Source organism: Lepisosteus oculatus, chromosome 27, assembly GCF_040954835.1.
Source record: "Lepisosteus oculatus isolate fLepOcu1 chromosome 27, fLepOcu1.hap2, whole genome shotgun sequence".
In the NCBI taxonomy this organism is placed as follows: Eukaryota; Metazoa; Chordata; class Actinopteri; order Semionotiformes; family Lepisosteidae; genus Lepisosteus; species Lepisosteus oculatus.
The window spans coordinates 4,932,946-4,954,449 of NC_090722.1; positions in this window are offsets into that span (position 1 = coordinate 4,932,946).

The window sequence follows — 21,504 nt, forward strand, 5'->3', positions numbered from 1 at the left end:
TTCTTCAGTGGGTTGTTTTTTTCTAAAATTATTTTTCACGGGTGTTCCGTGAGGTCCGCATTTGGGTTTTCTTCCAGATTTCCGATCCTCAGTACAGAGACCGGCTCATCCGGACTGGAGTCGTAGTCCGAGAGCGGTCTCGAGGCTTTTGGTACAGGCGGCCCAGAGACCAGAAAGTTCGGGACCAGACCCATAAGGACAATGTAAATATGTATAGTTTTTTCGCCCGTAAGGCCTTAAACTTCGTCCATGAGAATTAAAGCGGAGGGCTTTTCCACATGGAAATAACAGGAAGACAGTCGGGTCAGGGGACCGTGAGGTCGGACCCGAGTGTGTTAAAACGTTAAACCGAACGAAACGAAAAAGAGCAAGTATGCATCTGCTAGAAATATCGGATTTTTTTTTATTTTCGGAATTTAAAAAGCTTAAAACAAGAGAAATATCAAATTCAAATGTCACGTTCAAATTCATTAAACTGACAGGGAAAATCTTATATTCTTCTTAAACATCCTACAGTACATCCACTCAACCCGACGCGCATTAAACCTCCTGGATGTGATCTGTATTGTAAAGGCGGACCGCGTGAGAACGACTAACCTGCTTTACCGTTTCATACAGTGCAGTATTATTTTAGACTACAGATCAGTGAATTGTTTTGGACTGCATTAAGTTCTCCGAAAGGTATTTTTTTTTAAGTCGGCCGTTCTGACGAACAAGTTCTCGAAAAGATTTTTCTTCGCACATCCCACAGAAGCGATATTCACACATCCAGAGATCCGTGGAGAGGGCTCACGTCAAAAGTAACAGTCGGTGAAGCTGATATGGAACAGCTTATCTGTCATCCTCGAAAAACGTCTGATTTTATCTTTGCCACCTGGGCGTATATAAAGCCGGAACAGAAAACCAATACGCCTAATATTCGCTGCTCAAAACACTAAAGCTACTTGGCCCTTTCCTACGCAGAGCAAACCGGCCGGTATTAATTCCGAATTATCACCGGATTATGTATTGTGCAGGTTTATGAGCTGTGATTTTGGGGAGTCCTGCACTGAGTGTTTTTTACCACAATTCAGTCCGCCGCGTTTTAACCACGTCTATATAGCCCGCCGCGTCCAGCCCTGTGGCAAGCAATCGTTGAAATAAAATATTTGCTTTAATTGCTTCGATTACTCTAAGATACGGGCATCGATTTAATCCTGGCATCCTTATGAATATCTGTAGAACAGCAGGATTGCAAACGAGACTTCTCTGAGTCTTTGAAAAGAGACGGTCGGACATTATTTCGATGTGCGAGTATGGTGCCTGACACCACCTGTAAATACAATCAACATTTCCTTGATAAAAAAAAAATCTCAGTTATATGAATACATCATCTCAAAAGCAAAGATTGTAATATTATTTTGACAAATATTATATAGTCAATAATATTATGGTTTCGATCATACTTTCTCTTTTATGCGCTGCTTCCGTGAACAAAATAGTTCAGGAATTAAAAAAACAACAACAACTGATAGATGTTTTACTACGAGACGTGCCTTTTAATTTCAGAATATTGACATCGATATATATATATGTAAACAAAAAAGTTCGGAAGATAAATTTTAAAAGAATAAAAGACACATTCTCGCACATCCGAGTTTGCGCTGAAATTTAAGTACTTTTTCACAGACGGACTTCGCCAGTTAAAACGTGCTCTATTGATCGATAGCCGAAGGTCTTCGAGCCTTCGCCTGTAAACCCGGAAAGCTCTCCTCTCCTCGCAGGTGTCCAGTTTCACTGGGGAATCCGATTTCCGACAAGGCGAGCGCTGGAAACAACAGCGATAGAAACATCCGATCTGTAAACACGCCGGTAATACAAGCGCAGTCTTTACCGTGCTCTGCCCCATTCTGAAGCATCAGCCCACGCTGATGTACCCACAGTACACCTAACTCTGGAAGCCACACGGTTTCCCTGTTCGTGGCCGTAATTTTTACCCTGTAGTGGGTGGTAGCGGGGTATTTTCTAATTAGACAGTTGAATGGAATAGATGGATTAAATGATTAAGCTACTTGGTTTAGATTTGTGGAACTTGAGTGCCGAACGCTCGTGAGAAAAGCACAATCTCGCACACTTTCACAATAACCGCCTAGTTCAACACAGGCTCCTGCTGGACCGGACGGCAAACGATTGTGCTTCAGGAAGTGGACAATACTTGGCCACGCGCCGTCAGCCTAGACCGCGAGACAGAACATGCAAACTCCACCCAGCAGGGTTCCCGGGACGGAATCCATCCTATAGCGGCTTAGGATGGCTTAATTTAATTTGCTTCAGTCATGCATACCTGCATGTATTGAACGGGCTCATTTCTTTTTGATAAGCAGGAAATATAGTTAGACTTAACAAAACGCACACACTCCTAAAGCATTCCGACAGAACAGCACAGCAGCAGGGATAGGGCACGACAGTTCTTAGTTGAGGTTTAGTGGAATGGCGAATTCGGAGCTTATGCCCGTAGTATAGAACGCGTTGCCGCACATTACACATAGAAAGCGCCACTATTTGGTCTAGAGAGCGAATTATTGTTCATATTTTGCAGTCGGAATTCACCAAGGATTCGTGTCCGGTTAGGAAGTGTGACGGGACGTTTCCTTACAAACTGTAAAAACAATATACGATTGTTTCCTGGACACTCCACTCAATAACGCTTTACAGGCCATAGCAAACGAATGGATTTCAGAAGTACAGTGAATATTAAAAAAAAAAAACTTGACCAATTAGATTGGATTAAAGTAAGCTGTAAAAAAGCTCACATCTAAGGGAGTGTATCACATAAAATATATATTATAGCTGAAACTAAATAGATATGCGTTTAATAAAATCGTGTATTTCATACTAAAAAAATCAAATGTTATTTCAAATGTTTTATTTCAGTACCAATTTTCAAAACGAATCAAAGTGCAAATTAAACCGGATCAAGGGGATATTTAAATAATGTCCTTATGTGTTCCGATACGAGTGCGTGTTTGACTAAATATTACACTCTTCACGGTTTCTGCTAGTTATCGCTGTTTATAAATTATCACTCAAAACGGGCTCGCTGCAGATCAGACCTGACGCGCTGAAGACGCGTCTAAAATTCAAACCCAACAAAACGGGGCCTTTTTCAAACCCAACAAAAGAACCCTCCGCTGCGTACAAGTCAATAAAATCGATTACGCCCATAGGAGGCTTGTATAAGGACTTAATGACGTAACTCGGATAAGTGTAAGCGCGCGCGCGCTGGCGTACCGCTTGCGTCTTGCGTGGGGTGTTCTGTTCGGGCCTTGTTCCTGTTTAATAACACCACTCGAGTAAAAAACTCCCACACTGGGAGAATGTACATCTAAGTATTTTTTTTAATCACTTTAAGATAAAAAAAGGCCCCGTTTTGGAGAATTATTCTCTTCTTGGGACGTGACTTTATATGGGATTTGCGGCCTTATGCTGAACACACGGCCAACCCACGCCCCCTGTAAATATAGTCTCAAATGTTGTCTATGAGCGTGGTCTGCTGTTCAGCTGAAGCGAGGTTTGAATCTCCACGCGTTTCATTCATTACATGATCGCATTTTAAATTGGTCTTTTTCGCGCTTTTAAGTGTAATACTTAATAATTCTTAATAATTTTTCTGAGGATGAAACCGGGACAAATAGATACATTATCTATTGATCGTAACATCATTCATCTGTGCTTTCAGAAAATTCATTGAATATTAAATAGACGTCAATCAATTCGTACACTGATCAATTTGTTTTGGTCGCAATTCCATGATCTCGCTTTAATACGGGGGTTAAGGGCTGTTCTACACACGACTTTCAGGTTGTTAATGTAACCAGTTCTATAAGGGTTGTTTAACAGGGCTGTAATATAATTCACGAGTTGCTAAAAGTGAACAGCGTTGGCGGTCAAACCGCCCGCAGTTGCCGAAAGGAGCAGGGCCTTAACCTGAGTGCAGAAAAAGAGCTCGCCGGATATTTAACCACGGCTTCGAGCAGCAGAGCAATTCAATCTTATTCATAGACCCTTGTGGAGAAACTGTAGATGTTAAACTGGCAATAAATGCCCCGAATATGAGACGTGTCTCTTTCAATTTGCGTTAAAGGCCTTCACGGCGGAGCTCAAAACGCGTTAAATATCTTTCTATTGATCAAATCGCCTCTCCGGGTTCCGCAACCAAATCTTTCCATGCATTTTTCCCAGCGTTGCATATCGACGCCCACGGATCTTCGCCAGCCCTTCCAAAGCGGTGCCACTGGGCAAGATCGAAGTCGCCCACAGATTCGTATTTCACATGAAGAGTCTCACTGGAGTCAAGCGCGCCGCCGACGCCTGGGCGCGCTCTCGCTGAAAGGCCTACGGCTCATCCGAAGCCGAGCGATTTCCGCCGGCTGAGCGGGACAGCTTTGGCGCACAGGCGAGGAATTAAAAGGCATCCTAATGAAATCTCCCCGGACCAGGAAACCCAAAGTCGAAAACACCATCAGAGGGTTTATAAAAATATGCTAAATATTTTTTTACCCCCGACACTAGCCGCCTCAAACAGACATCTGAAAGTGAAATTCAACAACACCGAACGAAACTATCACCACCACTTATATTTTACGATTTAACAATATATAATTGAATGAGACGTTATTACTTGGGTCATAGAAGATGAAACATCTTATTTTAAATGTGCACAAGCAAGAATAGAAATACTATAGCGTACATATTGGGTATAAATACATCCATTAGTGGATACGACCGAATCCCAGACTCATTTTACAGTGGGAATAGAAACAAAACGTATCCCCAAATCGTTATTTTTAGACCCTAATTAAGCTATATCCTAAAGCATTTTGCCGTTGGTGCTGAATAAAACATTTAAAAGACGAACACAAAGTAGGTTTAAAAGCGACACCAAACAGCCGGCCAGCTAACATCTCCAAATGTTTACTCTCCTGTGACAACGTCCGTGTGGGGGTTTAAGTTACGCGAGATCTCAACGCGTTAAATTCTTTAACTGAACAGACGCGATTTAGTTTAACACTAGCCTGCAATTTCTGAAAATCCGACCTGATATTAACAATACATCAACTGTTACTGATGACAACATATTTTTACATGGCTTGTACGAATTAACACGATAACCACATTGCCAAGCCTGTTCTATTTTGAACAATTTGTAATTCGTGGAACAGTGGTCGAGGCCCTGGACTCGTAGCTGGAAGCTGTGGGTTCAAATCCCAGCTGAGACACTGTTGTTGAACTCGAGCGAGAAAGGTCAGTATTGCACTTCAGAATATCGGCAAGTAAAATACACGTGTGCCCTTCGTACAGCTGCGTACTGTGCATCGCTTCGGAGAAAAGAGCCTGCCAAATTCATGTATAAATGAATATTGTAAAGATGGAAATATGAAAAATACCGGATAGAGAAGCTTGTGCGTGTAATAACTCAGGACGTTGAGCAGAGAGTATAATTTCTGTACCAAATCGAGGATCTGTCGATAATCTCTCGACTCTGTTCTGATTCCCTCAACACGGTTTCCTTCAGTCGTTTGTCGATTGCACAGTGAACAAGCCGTTCCTGGGTGTGTGTCTTCTTAAACGCCCAAGCTTTCCTATATTTTTTGTCTCACTAGAAGTTTTCTCGAAATTAAACAGCGACAAACAAGAAGTACATAGGCCTAAAAAAAGTAAAGGCATTTCAGGATATGCGTCTGCACACGACAGAATCGCGTCGACAGGGGTTAGAATAGATGACAGCGTTTGGGGTTTTTTTTAATATTAAAATATCCCCAGAGTATGCGTGTTGGAGAGGAGGAGTTTTTTTTTTTGTCTTGTACGTTTTGCGTTGTCTTCGGAGACAGCTTTTTCATCCTGGAAACACCCAGAATGGGTTTATTATTATTAAGAGGGTTTTGTTGCGGAGTTGTGGGTGGCGCGGTCCCCAGAGCTTTAAAGGCGATGCCCGACGACAGGACACGCCTGTCTGTCGGTCGCTTACCTGACGATTAGCCGGGTTCGACAGCGGGTCGCGGAGCCTCCAGCTCCTGTGCTGACGGCCTGTGGGAACGACACAGCCGAACCGAGCAATAGGTTTCCCATTCCTCCATGAGCGCCTGGCCGGCGGCGCGGGTCTTCAAGATTTCTGCTGCAAACGGAACACAAAAAACAACGCGCTGTTACCCCCCGCATGTAAAAACAATCGAACGAGGTGTATAATCTCCTAAGAACACGATGTGACCGAACGACACGGTCTGGATCCAAACCATATCCCCTAAATCTGGGCCACGAGTTTCAAGCCAGCCCGCAACCCGACAGCATTGAGTCCCGCTCCCAATTGCTTAATCAGCCCCGCTTATCAATTACTCTCTCACTCAAGTCATAATTCTCAATGGAATGCAGGAACCATTAAAACGAATATGTGTTTATTAGGGGCTACAGTTGTGTCCTAGGGCAGTGATATCACTATTATAATGGAACAAGTAATAGGTTTATTCCCTGCTGAAAAGAGAAGAAAGAAAATACAACGTTTCGGCCGTGGAGCCTTCTTCAGGTGTCACACCGAAACGTCGTGTTTTCTTTCCTCTCTGTTCAGCCTGGAATAAACCTATTACTTGTTCCTTTGCAGCCTACGCCTGCTGACGCAGCTCCCCACCTGAACTACTTCACTATTATAATGTCAATAAACAGCACCTCCTGCCTGTTAACCTGTCCGGGGACAATTACCCAGTTGAGTCCAAGCTGAATGCCCGCTGGGTGAAGAAACGCCGCCCGCTGCTCCGCGGCTCCAAACTGACTCGAATTAGACCAGTCGGCGGCCGAGGGGTTTGTTTCTTTGGAAATAAAACGGGGTATCTGTTGCCGGTGGAGGGCGAGGGGAGCTGGAGGAGAGGATCCTCGCTAACACGGGGGGCAGAAGGAAGCGCGAGTTCGCCAGGTGGGGTTTCTCCCGCAAGGAGGAAACGGAACAACCTGTCGCGCTGCGCTCCGGCCGGGAGCTGGACAAGAGTCCAGTTTCAGTTTCAGAGTCAGGGCAGGGCACACCCGGGGGGCTCGGAGGGACGTTGCTGCGCGACATTTCTGCCCCCCTGCCACACAAAACATGATCGATATTGTTGTTAGTTATGTTGCAGTTGTGTAGTCTGTAAGAAATGAATGGACTCCTGCAATACAGTTTCTTTTCTTAAAAGAAAATCTGTTCCCGGGTGCTCCCATGATGCTTGGAGGTAAAAAGACATGCCAAGGGAATTAAGAGGGTATAACAAGCAGTATTTAACAAGGTTTTTTGGAGAAACTGTCGATGTGAACCACTGCTCCTGCCTGCACTTGTTTCCTCTGGTTTGTGTTTCACTGCTGATTCGCTGACACCCACTGGGCTGACCTCGACAATGACCAATGACCAGTCTGTTCAAGACTCAAATGATCCAGACCCCTCAGCCTATCCTGGCATTGTTTTAAACCTGTGGAGTGTCCTAGTCACTCTTATCTGCACTGATTCTGAAACCGGAAGAGACTGTTGCAATAGGGTGATCAAAATGATGGCAAGAGATGCTCACCAACAAGGACAGTAGGAAGAGACTTGAGTTTTAATAATAATTCCTTACACTTCTGTAGCACATTTCTGGACACTCCACTCAGAGTGCTGTACAGGTCATGGGGATCCCCTCCAGCACCACCAGTGTGCAGCCCCACCCAGATGATGCACCAGTCCGCTCCCCACACACCAGTTCTCGGTGGGAGAGCAGAGGGATGAAGCCAGTTCAGAGGTGGGGATTATTAGGAGAGCATGATGTGTAAAGGCCAGGGGGGAAATTTGTCCTGGACACTGGGGTAACACCCCTACTCTTTTTAAGAAACACCCTGGGATGTTTAATGTCCACAGAGGAAGGCCAGGGGGAAATTGTAGTTGGCTCCCTCCATCATGAGATGTACTAGATAGTGGCTGAACTCTGCTTTAACCGTTGCTCTTGGTAATTATTCCCCAAAGCAGAACAACAGGCAGTTCCACCCATGAAGCAGGCACCTCAAGTCAGGGAAGAAACCCAGCGTTGCTCTAGGCAGTGAACCTGCCAGGTTGCCGTGCTCAACTCGGAGGCCTGTGCAGCCCCTATCACAGAGACTGGAATCTATTCTCAGGTTATGCATTGAGACGCCACTTCTTCTGCATCTTTTTTTGCTGATGTTATCAGATTGAAAGAAAAAGAAATGTGATTCATTATTATCTAGAATGCCAGAAGAAATAAAAAAAAACCACGTGATTGGATGGAGGGTGGTCAGCATTGCTGTTTCGCAGTGCTGAGGTTCCGGGTTCGATTCCACACTTGGGGTGCTATCTGTGTGGAGTCTGCATGTTCTCCCTGTGTTTTTTTTTTTCCCTCCTCCGGGTGCTCTGGTTTCTTCCCCCAGTCTTAAGACATACTAACAGGTCAATTGACTTCTGGGAAAACCGGCCCTGGTGTGAGTGTGTGTCTGCCCTGTGATGGACTGGCGTCCCATCCAGGGTGTAGCCTGCCTTGTGGCTGTTGCATGCTGGGATAGACTTCAGCAGGTAGAAAATGGGTGGATGAATGATCTGGCGTAAAAGCAAATGATAAAGAAAGCAGGAAGAAAATGCTGAATTAAATACTGAATTACAATGATCATTGAATTTCTTTACTATGGCACGGCTATGTTGTTTTTCAGAGCTGGAATACCTATTCTACTGGCCCGCTCTCGAACAACACTGCCCAACCCTATCTCCCGGCAGCCCTACCTGTCCCCCGGCCCTCATCCATCCCTTCCTCCTCCCCTCCGTCTCTCGTTTCAGGAACGTCAGGAGCGGCAGGGCTGCGCTCGGGCTGGCAGAAGAACGGCATCCGGACATCCGGGCTTCGTGTTGGAAAAAGAGGTGCACGAGAGGACCCGCCTGCGGCCGGTTTGAAGTGTCGGCTGCCGCATGCCTCTGGCTGGGCTGACGACGGCTCATACCTGCTCTCAGTCTGGATCTGGCCGTGGCGGGGCTGTGCGGCTCTGCCCAGGGAGCGTCGGTGCCTGGACTCCAGCCTGTACAGCCACCCCGTGTCCCTCTCTCCCTCACAGCACACAGCAGCCTGATCCCGAGCTGTCCTCCTGCTCCTCCAGTCCCACGCTTGCTGTAGTCCGTCATCTGTCTTGCTTTTCCAGCGCCCCCACCCCCAAGCACACGTACTCTTCCCCCTCTTGCCTGCTGCTCGGTTTTGGGGCGATCCCTGCTGGTCCTCCCTCGTTTCCCCTATCCAGTGCAGACCCCTCGTCTCTCCCTTCCCCTCTCTTCTGCTCTGCAGCTCAGCAGAAGCTCCTCTGTTCCCTGCCCCTTCTGTTTGTCTCTCTTGCTCTTTAATCAGCATGTTAATAAGAAAGGTAACTAATCAATACGTTCAATGGCTGGGCCGCGATTGATAACATAGCAGCGCTCAGCTGCCCCCACCCCCCAGCTACACAAACCCACCCCCACGCCTTCACATCCGACACACACAAAAACACATGGCATGCTCCCAGCTCTGGGGACCTCATCACTAATCTAAATAAATGATCATTTTCTTAATGCATAGGGGCAAATTTGTCCGATCAATTCAATTTCCCTGCAAAAAAGGAAACAAGGTCTTCCCCTTTCACTTTCTTACAGAACCAGATCTCCATTTCATGGACCATCATTACAGCCCGTGCTCTTAAAAGGTTGTGCATTTTTCTGGTTAGCTACCTAACTCTTTAAGCAGGAAGGATATATTTTTTTAAAAGACCCTTAAAGGGACTGCATTTACTGGGAAGAAGACGCACATTCTAGCCTGCTCCCCTTCTGCCCCCACTAGTACCCCAGTGCAACAAAATCACAGAACACACAATATCCCTCATCCACCCCTCTTCCAACACCTCCACCAGCACCAGGATAGGCTACCAGAAATGTACAACTTTGGATAAGCCAAGAGGAGCTCAGGGGAAACTGCAAATCTGTTAACTAAACCGATTCTACAGACACAGCTCCGAGGAAGCTGTCCTGTTCACGTCGGTCACTTGGTGCTCAGCGGGTTCACAGGGAATCCCAGCCTGGACATTCTCATACGAAGCCTTTTCTAATGTTCTTCTTTCTTTTCAGGGGCTGTGTGAAACGGAGTCCAGCTGGCAGGTGTCATGTTAAAGGCTAGCTCACGGAAGATCAATGGCACTGACACTGGCAGAAAAATCGCTGCAGGTTTTCCAGAGGTTGACGAATTGTGCGGCGACCTAAAAGATATCAGGAGAATGGTGGTCCACTCAGGAAGTGGCAGAACCACTCAGGAAGTGACAGAACCACACAGGAAGTGACCGAACCACACAGGGCAGGGTCTGGATGTCTCGTTCTTGTTGCCTTATTTGGCAATAAATAAAAACAGAGCAATCTGTTGTCAGAAACATTTGGGAGTTAAAATAATAATGACAGAAATGCTGAATCTGTGGGCAGTTCAGGAGGCCTGAACTGGATCAAACTGCTCCTTTGTGCCCATCCCCTTTGAACTGTGTTCCGTCTCTCCTAGTGGGTTCTGCAATAAAGCAGCAAGAAGTGGAATCTAGAACTAGCTCTTCTTTTAGGATTGGAACTGGACTCAGGAGTGCCATAGCGTGCACCGGGCCTAACAAGATGAAGGCACGTTTTCCTAATCAAGTTAGAAAATCTCTTGCTCCGGTTTTTTCCCCTTTCAATTGTGTTTGGACAGCTTGAGGTCAACAGGTTGTGGCATGTCACCTACTGTACATGCGTCTTTAGCTTTTCAGGAGAACCTAGCATGCAAGTAGGGAAGGTCAGTCCTGATCAACAACAATGGGAGTGTAAAAATAATGAATTGCTTGTGCTTTCAGCGCAGCTCAAGCAATGCTGCAGAGAGCTGCTGTATTCCAGAGCACAGCAAAGGCATTATGAGGTTATGACGAGCCAAGAACCCTAAAGACATTTCAGATGTTGAGGTTTAAGCAGAGGAAATGGGACTTCCAGAAGTCATAACCATAACATCCAATGGAAATAAAAAATTACATCTGTAGAGAGATCGTACAGAATCTCGCAGATTACAGACAACATGCAACACAGTTGAAGGAAAACATCAGCAGGTTTACGTTGTAACTGCCCAACTTTAAAGCACAAAGGCTGCTGAAAGTCCCAAATGTCCTGGCTTTAAAAGCACCTGGGGTTACAACGGACCATCAGCCCCATGACCTCCGACCCTGCCTGCCCTGCCCCCTTTTCTCAGCCTGGGCCTCCATCTTGGATGTTGCGGTTGCCTAGCAACCGTATCCAGGGTGGCTGCTCGGAAGCTGGGGCTATCGATCCCTGAGATAATAAATGGACTGGAGACGAAGTCTCATCGCCTCCATCCTTGCTTTTTTCACAGCTACAGGAGGCCGGGTATTTTGCGATTTATTCAGTATTAAGGGGATTTGTTCCTTTTTTTTATTTTCACCCCCCCAAAAAAAGGCTTAATTTGTTTTATGCAGTTAAATGGAGAGCAATACAGGTCATTACAAGACAACAGATTCAAAGCTGCTCAGTCAGTCCTGGAAAAGACAGATCAATGCCGCAGGAAGAGATCTGATGTCCCAGCGGCCCTAGAGCACAGGGAACTGAAAATGCCGTGTCTGCAAATTGGCTGTGAAGCGTTGCTGAATTAATTCTGGAACGTGGGGCCTGCAATATGAGAGCCTGCAGGATGTTCTGGAACATCCTGTCCTTGAAGCCCACAGGAGCAGCTGCCTTCCCCTGTACAGGAGCACATAATGACTTAATTGAACTATTACCACTATTAAGTACGACAAATTTTATTTATGAGCCCTTTTCAAGAAGCTCAAAGCACCATCCTTAAACACACAGACATAATACACATGGGCGAAGAGAAAGAGTCATGAAGAAAAGTACAGAGAATTGGCTCAGTTAAAGCAAGAGTTAAGCTAAATTGTTCACGATCAGCTGTACGACATGATAGACTGAAATTTAAAAAATACAGTTGCAGAGTCTCAGGTGCATTTGGCCAGTGCGTTTCACAGGTGTGGTTCTGCATGAACCGCATGACGACTCTGTCTCCAGCTGTGTGGAACCTGGTCTTCAACAGATTTTAGTCCCTGGCGATCATTTTGGATGCCAGGGTCAACATACGATATTGCGAGACTGAAGCTCTCAGGGATGAAGCTGTTGGACACCAAAAGGAGGATTTCTTGTGATTTTTTCTCCCCTGAGCCCACGTGGTCGATGGTGGATATGCTGTATTCCTAGTTGCTGTGCAATACTTTCAGGCTCTCTGCAGCAAACTGCTGTGAACGGTGCTATTGCAAATAAAAGATTGCTTTTGGACAGAACCTGAGACAGTATTTCATTCCTAGATTTTTGGTGACTGTTTCTTCTTACCTCATTGTCTGTCATTAACATCTCTTACTTTTATTTGTTTGACAATGTTCTCCAAAAGGCTTCACAATCCACCAAGGTTTTAGGGAAGATTTACAAATCCCTTAAACAACGGCAGAAAGAGATTTCATTTTTCAGCCCTTAACATGCCCTGTCAGAGGGAATGCAACCACTAAGCCACAGAAAATTCATCCAATTCATTCTGTCAGGCCTGAGGCTGATATTCTCTGATGACAGAGGCTCTGGTGACCCCTAAGGTGATCAGAAGTAAATGCTATAGAAGTAAATTTTTGTTTAGCATGTATTCCTGTTCATTTTAAGGGGATTCGGAGAAACGGAGGAGCGAAAAACCTTAAGGCTTTCGTGTCTCTCCACAATAAAATAACCACTGAGTTCTTTTATGAGCATAATAGATAAAACTGTGAAATTATATGAGGTTGTTTTTAGAAATTACAGGAAAACGTATTTTATTAAAGACTAAGCAGCAGCCCCAGTAAAAGGACTGAGTGTGAGAGTCAACCTTCATAATCGGGCAAAAGGTTACTCACCTTCGAACTCCATCTTCAGCCTAATCTGAGAGGATGTTGCAAATACGATTATCCAAACCAGCCCTGGCAGGTCCCGGGTCGGGGGGGGGGGGGGGGAGGGGGGTGTTTGGAGGACAGTGGTTTTAGGGGGGTCATTGGGTTGGGGTCAGAGTAAGAGACAGGAAGCTGCAATTAGAAGCCAGGGCTAATCTACTCCCCGGTCTGGTTTTGCAAACTCAAATAGCCGACTAAACAGCACTGGGTATCCATCTGTGTGAGATTAACAGTGTGTTCGGGCAGGATCTGCAACCGACGATCCAAAATAACCTGGAACATCTTTACATCCGAAAAGCCGGGCTGCAAACACCCTGCCAGATAAAAAGCTTTGTGGCTGCTTTGCAGAATCAGGGTGGCCCTCTGCACGCAGAGTGATGATCAGGTGTGCGTTAGGGTTACAATTAGGGTTCTGTTGAGGGTCTCCGATACGCCTAGAGAGTTTCCAAGACCATGAAGAACACCTGCCTTCTCGGGAACATCTCTGGAATCCTTCACGACCGGACACCAATATGGACCCACAGAAACATAGAATCCCCCCTGCAGGCCGTTTCATCTTTTGTTTGAGCCCACAAGGCAGTGAGAAAACCCTGCTGTCCAAACAGAGAATAGGCAAGTTATCGCTTGCAATGAAAAAATCTTATTTGCACAGGTAAATGCCAGTTACAAATCCTTCTCGTTTCAAGATCCCCTGTAAGGTAAAACCAAAGGGTCTACGCTCTCTCCCTCATCAATGTGGGGCGCGTGTGACTAATGAATTGTGCTTTGACCCAAGCGTCTCTGCAACTTGTTCTCGTGCTGCTGGCTAAACCCCCCCCAAAAAAAAATCAGCAAGCAAAGGATCTGGCAAAACGAGGGGGAACTCGTGCAGCAGCCAAGTCTCCTCTAAACCCTCCTCTGTACAGGGCTGACGGAAGCCACAGGGGCCACAGATGGCCATCCGGCACATGGCGGAGTGTGGACAAGGGGCTGACCCTCTCAGCTGGACACTGCGGACAGCTCGCACGAGCCAGCGCCCCCCCACCCCCCACCCCCCTCCACCATCTCCGGGCAGCTGCCGGGGAGGAACACTAATGGCTCTTTCCCCCGGGGGTCCCTGGACACTGGCCCAGCTGGCCGGAGGGCCTCTCGCTGGCCAGCTTGCCTTCATTAGTGTTCTGCAGTGGTGGGGGGGGGGGGTGGTAGAGGACAGGACTTCGGGGGTGAGTGACAGGGTGACCTACAGCCCAGGACCTGAAAGAGGCACTGGAGCCAAACGGACTGACTCTTAGTCTTAATTGATCTCCGCTGGCCTTGCAGGGACTGGAGGACGCTGAAGGGTGGGAGACTGCGGAGAGAGCCAGGTCGTTGGTTTAAAGAAGACCTCCGAGAGGCTGACAGGGGGACAGAAGGTGAAGGGGCGAGCTGGGGGACTGCAGGAGGAAGGCAGAGGCTACCCCAGTAAAAACCACAGACCCAGACCAGGCCTGGTCACAGGGATCAGGAATACTGAACCCGACGTTAACCCCGGCAGGAAGGAGCCAGGTTAGGATTTCCCCTGGCAAGAGAAAATGGAACCAATTCCGGAAACTCAGAGCACTAGCCAGACTCCTTTTTATCGCTGAGACAGGGCAGGAGCCGGAGATCTTGCTCAGAACAAACTGTAGACAAGCCAAAGGAAAGCAATCACTGCTTGAGGTTACAGGCAGCCTGCACTGCAGAAGCAGCCCACCACAGGAGAGTTTTATATAGTTGTCACGGGCTTTGAATCTGCGCTCAACTGATCAGCCTTACATTAAAAAAAACTCCCCAGAGCCGCAGCTCACAGGGCCCTGCGACTGACAGTCCAGCGCACTGCGAGATCTCTGACAGGCAGAAGCATGGATGAAGGTGTGTGAAGGCGGCAAAGGATATGGGGGGGCTCGGAGGATGAGCCCCCCTCTGTCACGCTTGTAAACCCCTCCTCTTAAGGACGCTCCAGCCCTTCCTTGTGTCTCCCACCCCTGCCTCCGGTTCCAGCCCCCCGTGCTATGAGAACCAGACGTTCCTGCCGATCTGGGCTCAGCTTTGGAAGATGGACCCCCCGGAAGCCCGCCTGCCCCCGAGTCCAGGAGCGGCTCAACAGCACAGGCTTCACAAGGGCGTCCAGACCTTCTGGGTCCGGGACTGGAGCATCTGGTGCCGTGACCCCCCTTTTATTCCCCCGACCCTTCACCGGATCCCACTCCGGCTTTTAACTCTGTTCCTCTTTGTCTTGGATGGACCACCCGGCTCTGGACATTTGCGTCGTCAAGGATTTCCCTGTGGACACCCTTTGGACTGTTTCCCTCGGACACCCCCCCCTGAACACCAGCGCACCTAGAACGCGCCCCCTGTTTTCCTTCCAGCCCCTTTGCAGGTTTTTTTTCCCCCGTGTTTTCTCACTCCTCTCCGGATTGTGCTGTCTGCACAGGGTCCTGAAAGACCGCTTCGTGACACCCGCTGTAATGGACTCATGCTTTCATTGGTGGGCCAGCAGGGAAAGGTAGTTGCGGGAACAGAGGGCTTTTTTCAGGCGCCTGAAGTAATACGGTATCTGTCAATAAATCAATAGGACGCACAGTGTTGCCACTGCGGTGAGCTGCACGAGTCTGCCATCGATTGGGATCGGAGAGAAAGGCAGTTGGGGGATGACCTCTGCAGTTGCCACAGGGGTTAAAGGTCATCTGTGCCTTTTGCGACTCTCTCCCCCTCCCCCCAGCTGCACTCACCATTATCAAGCTGCTGGCCAGAGCAGAATGAAAGGGACAGGGTCGGCCATCAATATCACCGTCAGCCAGAGAACTGACAAACACGGTCCCAGGCCCGGCCTGGACGCCTGGGCACCCGGACAGCGCACAGTGCTTCAATTCAGCCGTATGGGTACTACCTGCGTGGAAGAGTTCAATTCCGGATCTGGGGTGCTGTCTGTGTGGAGTTTGCATGTTCTCCCCATGTTTGTGTGGGTTTCCTCCCACAGTCCAAAGACATGCTGGTGGGTTGACTGGCTTCTGGGAAAACTGGCCCTGGTGTGAGTGTGTGTCTATGTGGGTGTGCCCTGGTGTCCTGTCCAGCGTGTACCCCACCTTGTGCCCGTGTTGCTTGCTGGGATAGGCTTCAGCTCCCCCGTGACCCTGATTTGGAAGAAGCTGTTAGAAAATGGGTGGGTGCTCAGATCTCTTCTCTTGAAGACACCCCTCTACACTCACAGCGATGCCAAAAGATAGGGCAAAGACATGCCCTTCAGTTAACAGCCTCATTGGAATTGCGTTTTTTTTTTCAAGTTTAGGTTTCTGGTTTACCAAACCCACGAGCAGAAAACAAAAGGAACAAGCAACAGCACAAAAAAGGTTTTAACAAGTCAGGAAGCTGTTTAGACATCATCAATAACTGTTGAAATCACTCTCTTCTTCGGGACGTTTGCGTTTGTGTTTTTTTATAATTATGCTCACACCTTAAAAAATCCATTTCAAAACCCGGTATCTCAGTCTACCTCAACCCACTGCTCCACAGCCTCTGTTGTAAAAGCTGGTCAGTGTGACAAAGCCACACAAAAAACAGGAAAAAGACAAAAAAAAAACTCCCTGCCATGTGATGCTACCTTTCTCTACTCCAGGGGAGGGGTACCCTGTTTCTGGTGTGCCCCAATCCTCCAGGATATATGAGTCACACTGAATGCATCATTTCCCAAACACTCAGACGGTTTGTCCTGGACCAGTGCTGCAGCCATTGTGGTTGCTGGAGTAGTTTAGGCCCTAGGGATCTGTCTAAAGATCTAGACCTTCACCTTGTCTTGTTGCCCAGACCAACAGGGAATGCCCCCACCAACCCCCGCCACCCTTCCCAGCTTCCCCTTCGTTTCCCATCACAACCGCCCCCCCCCACACACACACCTGATCCACCCCTGCCTCCCCTCCCCCCCATCTTTGTGTCCCTCACGAGGGTCTGATGAGCTAATGGGCACCTCCAAAGTTCAAAGGTCGTGCTGTGGTGATCATGTTTGCCTGACCTCAGAAATGGGGTCAACTCCATCAGCCTGAGCTTCAAGGCACAGGATGAGGGCAGGGAGTGAGGAGGTGGGGGGGTATTGCACTGGTAATATTAGTATTCATGCAGACACACTCTCTGATATTGCAGACATCACAGTCATTCCCTTTCCTATTCCAAACTCCATTAAAACTACTTCTTCAACGGAACTGTCCTCAATTGAATTACCCCATGTGTCTTCAGGCTCTTCAAACTGAGAATGGAAGGCAGACCTAGGGCAATTCGGGACCAAGGAGTGGACAATCTTGAAATTAGTTCTCTGGAAGGACTGCTTTTATAAAGGCGCTATAAAAAATATTGTATTATTATTGTTGTTCTTGTCCGTCTCCGTCTTAGCGAAATGACAACAAACAAAAAAAATCGTCATCCTTCCGGTCAGTTCACCAAACTCCGGCGACATGAAGATGAATCTCGCAGGCCGTGACCGCCTGAGTGTTTCCATGGAAACGAATGATGGAGTGTATTATCGACCGCCATGTCCGGTCGGAACTGGTACCTCTGATCCTACATTTTTCTTCCCCTGGAATGAGGAGAGTAGATCGATAACCTCATATTGTATGTATGAATATATATAGAATACATCCCACACTATATATATATATGTTTTCCCTCACCGTTAAAAGCGGGTAAACACCAATGGGCAGAACAATTAAACGTCGTTTCATTAACATCGTTAACTGTCCAGAATTCACTCGTTGTACGTTCAGTCTTATGGATGTTGTTCCTTTCTCAGCCTCTGTTCCTTCTTGATTTTCGCTGAAACGCTGCGGGAAAGACTTTAGGATTCCCGAGATCTGAGCGGGGCGCACAAGCCGAAATTAAACTCGCTTCGCCCGTCAGAGAAGCGCGCTGAGGCGGCGTGTTTCTGGGGAGGGGGGTGGGAGCCTACTGGTGTATCTCCAGGCCGCCTGGATGTGTCTTGACGTAACTAAAGTTTAGAAGGGCGAAATAAGATATAAATATTTGTTTTTGTGGGGGGGAAAAACCAAACAAGCCTGGACCAAAGTCGCCCGGAGGTTCCCCACAAGCCAGGGGTCGTGGCTGATGCCACAAAGCGCTGAATTCAAGAGAAAGTTCACGGCCGCTCTACCAGCCCCCAGATCGTGTCCCGCCCTCAGGCAGGAGATAGACGTCTGCACCCGGCGCTCCTTCGGCATTCACGATGCCTCGATATCCCAACAAACGCCCGGGGAGCGGCGGCGAAGTGATTGTTTAAATCGTATCAGCGAGCAAACCGTCTTTAAAAAAAAAAAATCTCAGGGTTTTGACTGATGCGTAATTACGCACCAGCTGGCCTCCCAGCAGGTCCTTGGACTGCGGGGGGAAACAGGGGCACTCTTCCAGAATGGAGCTCCAGTGACGTCTGGACACCCCTACCGCTATGAAACCACTGAGGGAATTTAACATCTGGCGAGGCGTTGTTTTGTGTTGGATCCATTGAATCTCTGAAACACGGACATGCCCCCCCCAAAACAAGATATTAACTTTTAAAGACCAGGCGGCGTGTGGATGCACTCTACCTGCAATGAGAATGACCTTTTCTAATGGAATATTCTTTTAAATCGAAGCGCCACAGTAACTTGTTTTGGGCTCGTTTTTCACCCTGGGGGGCTGCGGAACAGCTCATAGTGAAAGACACATTTCTTTTTTCTGTTTCCCACGCAGAAGCCAGGGTCAGCGGCCAAGCTAATCTGGAAGAAACGGCGCTGCGCCTCGCACCGGGGCCCTTTCACGCTAATTGTGACGAATGAGCTGGCCTTTGAAAAAGCACTTTTTTCCCGTTCTGGTACCGCGGCCACAGAATGGGAACGGAGACCGCATTCCCTTCGCCCAAATGCCATGTGACCTTTCCCCATGTCTACTCCAAACAACTGAAACCCCTCCCAGCAGGTCCCCTGGGCGGCTGTGCGGAGAGCAGGGGGCGCGTCGTCGCCCAGTAATTCACAGCGGAGCAAGAGAGGGGCGCTCAGGTAGTGTTCTTGTGCGAACCCCTCCCTGCGCTAGGGGGCGCAGTTTCCCCTGGTCGGCAGCCAGAGATTCCGGACGAGAGAGCTGAAATAATTCGGCCGGGGCGCAGAATCTCTCCCTTTGCAGAGCTAACCAGCTCCCGGACAAGCTTCATCGGAAATGTATAGCGGGGCTAGAACCTCCCACCTCTCATGAGCATACGGCTGGCCTGCTCAGTTCAAACGGTCGTTTTCAATACAGTGTTAAGTTCCTTCCTGTTCGTGGCAGCACAGGGCACAGAGAGCAGCAGTGTTTGTATTCCTGTACACACCACCGCCAACACACTGTGCGCAGGAGCCCTTCCGATGCGCATGGTGCTTATTCAGTGTGGGCTGAATTTACAGTGACACCCGAAACAGGCTCCACAGCCGAAACGTTGTGTTTCTTTTCTTCTATTTTTCAGCATGAAATAAAACTTTTAATGAATTAACAGGGATATTGTTTTCCAAATGTGGCCATTCTATTACCGTTGGGTGAACTCATGCTTTAATGTGTTACATAAAGGTAGTGATTGTGTGCTACCAGAGCAGTGTTATTAAGCTCTTAGGCACTGTGGCCACCACCAAGGGCACTCCTAATTAGCAGTGACTGCTCATCAAGGGCACTCCTAATTAGCAGTGACCCCCTTAAACAGGGAGCTCCCCTGAAAGAGCACAGATCATGCCCCAGGGACCGTGGCCCGGAGCCTTCGTCTTGTGTCGTGGGGCTTTCGTGTCAATTGAGCTCGTAATCAATTAGTCGAACAATTTAGGAGCGGCTCTCAATCCAGCAGCGCCGCGCGTACAGGAGTTTGTAAACTGGACCACACAGACGCCGCAGGAACAGAAGGCAGCGTCCCAGCGCTGTGAGGCGTTAACTACCCTATTATTAATTATTCTTGTTGAACATGAAGAGGATGACGCCACTGTGAAAAGTGTTAAGAAATAAGGTTTTCTTCTTCACAGCAGAAATGCGTTCCTAGTTTTAACTCGATCCTTTGCAGCCCCCCTCGCAAACCTATGGATTAACACGGCGGACCCCTCTCCTCGACGGTCACTGACCGGGTTCCCACGCACAGCCCCCCCGGGGGCTCCGTGGGCGCGACCGTGTTTGTGGCGGCTCGCCTCCCCGAGAGTGTCAGGCAGGGAACAACTCCAAAAGTTAGGAAACACGGTACAGCTCGTTGTTGGGGTTTTTTTTCTCTCTCGAAATAACTCCCAAGAAAGGGGGACGAGAACAAGCCCACGCTCCGACAGGGAGGTGCCGGGTCATTCATCATCGGCTCTCCTGACTGTCAGAATGAGCCGAGCCCGCGTGAGTAATTGCTCGACCCCCGCCCGTCATTTGTCAAGGGCCCTGGAGCCAGAGGCCTGGATGAACCAAGGAGCCGTGTCCGGGCGGTGTGCGGAGAAGGTCAGGCCAATGCATTTCACACATTAGCCAGGGAATCGTTTTACTTTGGTGACTACGCATGTCGGGAGAGGAAATCCTGCCTATTATAAATGGAATCTGAAAACATTATTTTTTTCCAGATATGGATGTGTGTGTGTGTGGGGGTGGATAATCGCGTGGAAACCAAACCGGTCACTGCTGTCCCGAATTATTTTATTCGTCACAGCCCACTCCCATCCTAAATAAAACGATTGAATCCCGGGAAAGGCACCGAGAGGAAACCAACAATGCAATATCTGGAATATGATAAACGTCACTTACTTAAATACCTGAGTTTCCGTGCGGCTTGAGCCCGCAGCGCGCTCACTCGCACAGGCCCTCGGACATGACAAACGGGACAGCGCCGGATGCTGCCACCTAGTGGATACGCGCGGGATTACACAGGCAGGTCCCTGTGACAAGACCAGTGCCAGGACATCAGATCTGTTTGACTGAAACTGATCCACAAAGACCGTCTTCAAAAACATCGTCTTCGGTTTAGGAAACTGCCAAGCCGCATCTGAAGTTTATCAGAAAATACAAGAACAGGTGAGTTATTATTTTTGTGTGTAAATCATTCCGCATATCTTTAGCCGAACTGTTCTTTTGAATGTGCAGGAGGGTCATGTTAATTTGAGAAATGAAGGTAAAAGCAGAGGAAAACGGTTCTCGCTCATCAACGAAGCCGTGGACTGGAGTTGAGAAAATGTGCGAGTATCTCCACCTAGCGGGGAACATGTGTGACTGCATTTCGGGATCGGCACCGGCAGAGCAGAGCAGAGCAGGACTCTGAGGACAGAAGTTAGGCGAGACGCGTGATACTGAAAGACAGACACAGTCAAAACACGACTTTTCGCTCAGCGGGGAATGAGCTCTGCACACTGTGCACCAAAACTAGCTGGTCAGGCCTGGGAAGCACAAGTAAAGGCGAGGAAGAAGTAGCATTTTGTAATTCCAAAAATAAATACAGATCTTTAGAAAGACCACAGAAAAAAAAAAAAAGATTGTGATCACTACACTAGCAGCCCTTAAGTCAGTTCACTTCAGTAGAGACTTCCTGAAAACCTCAATGCG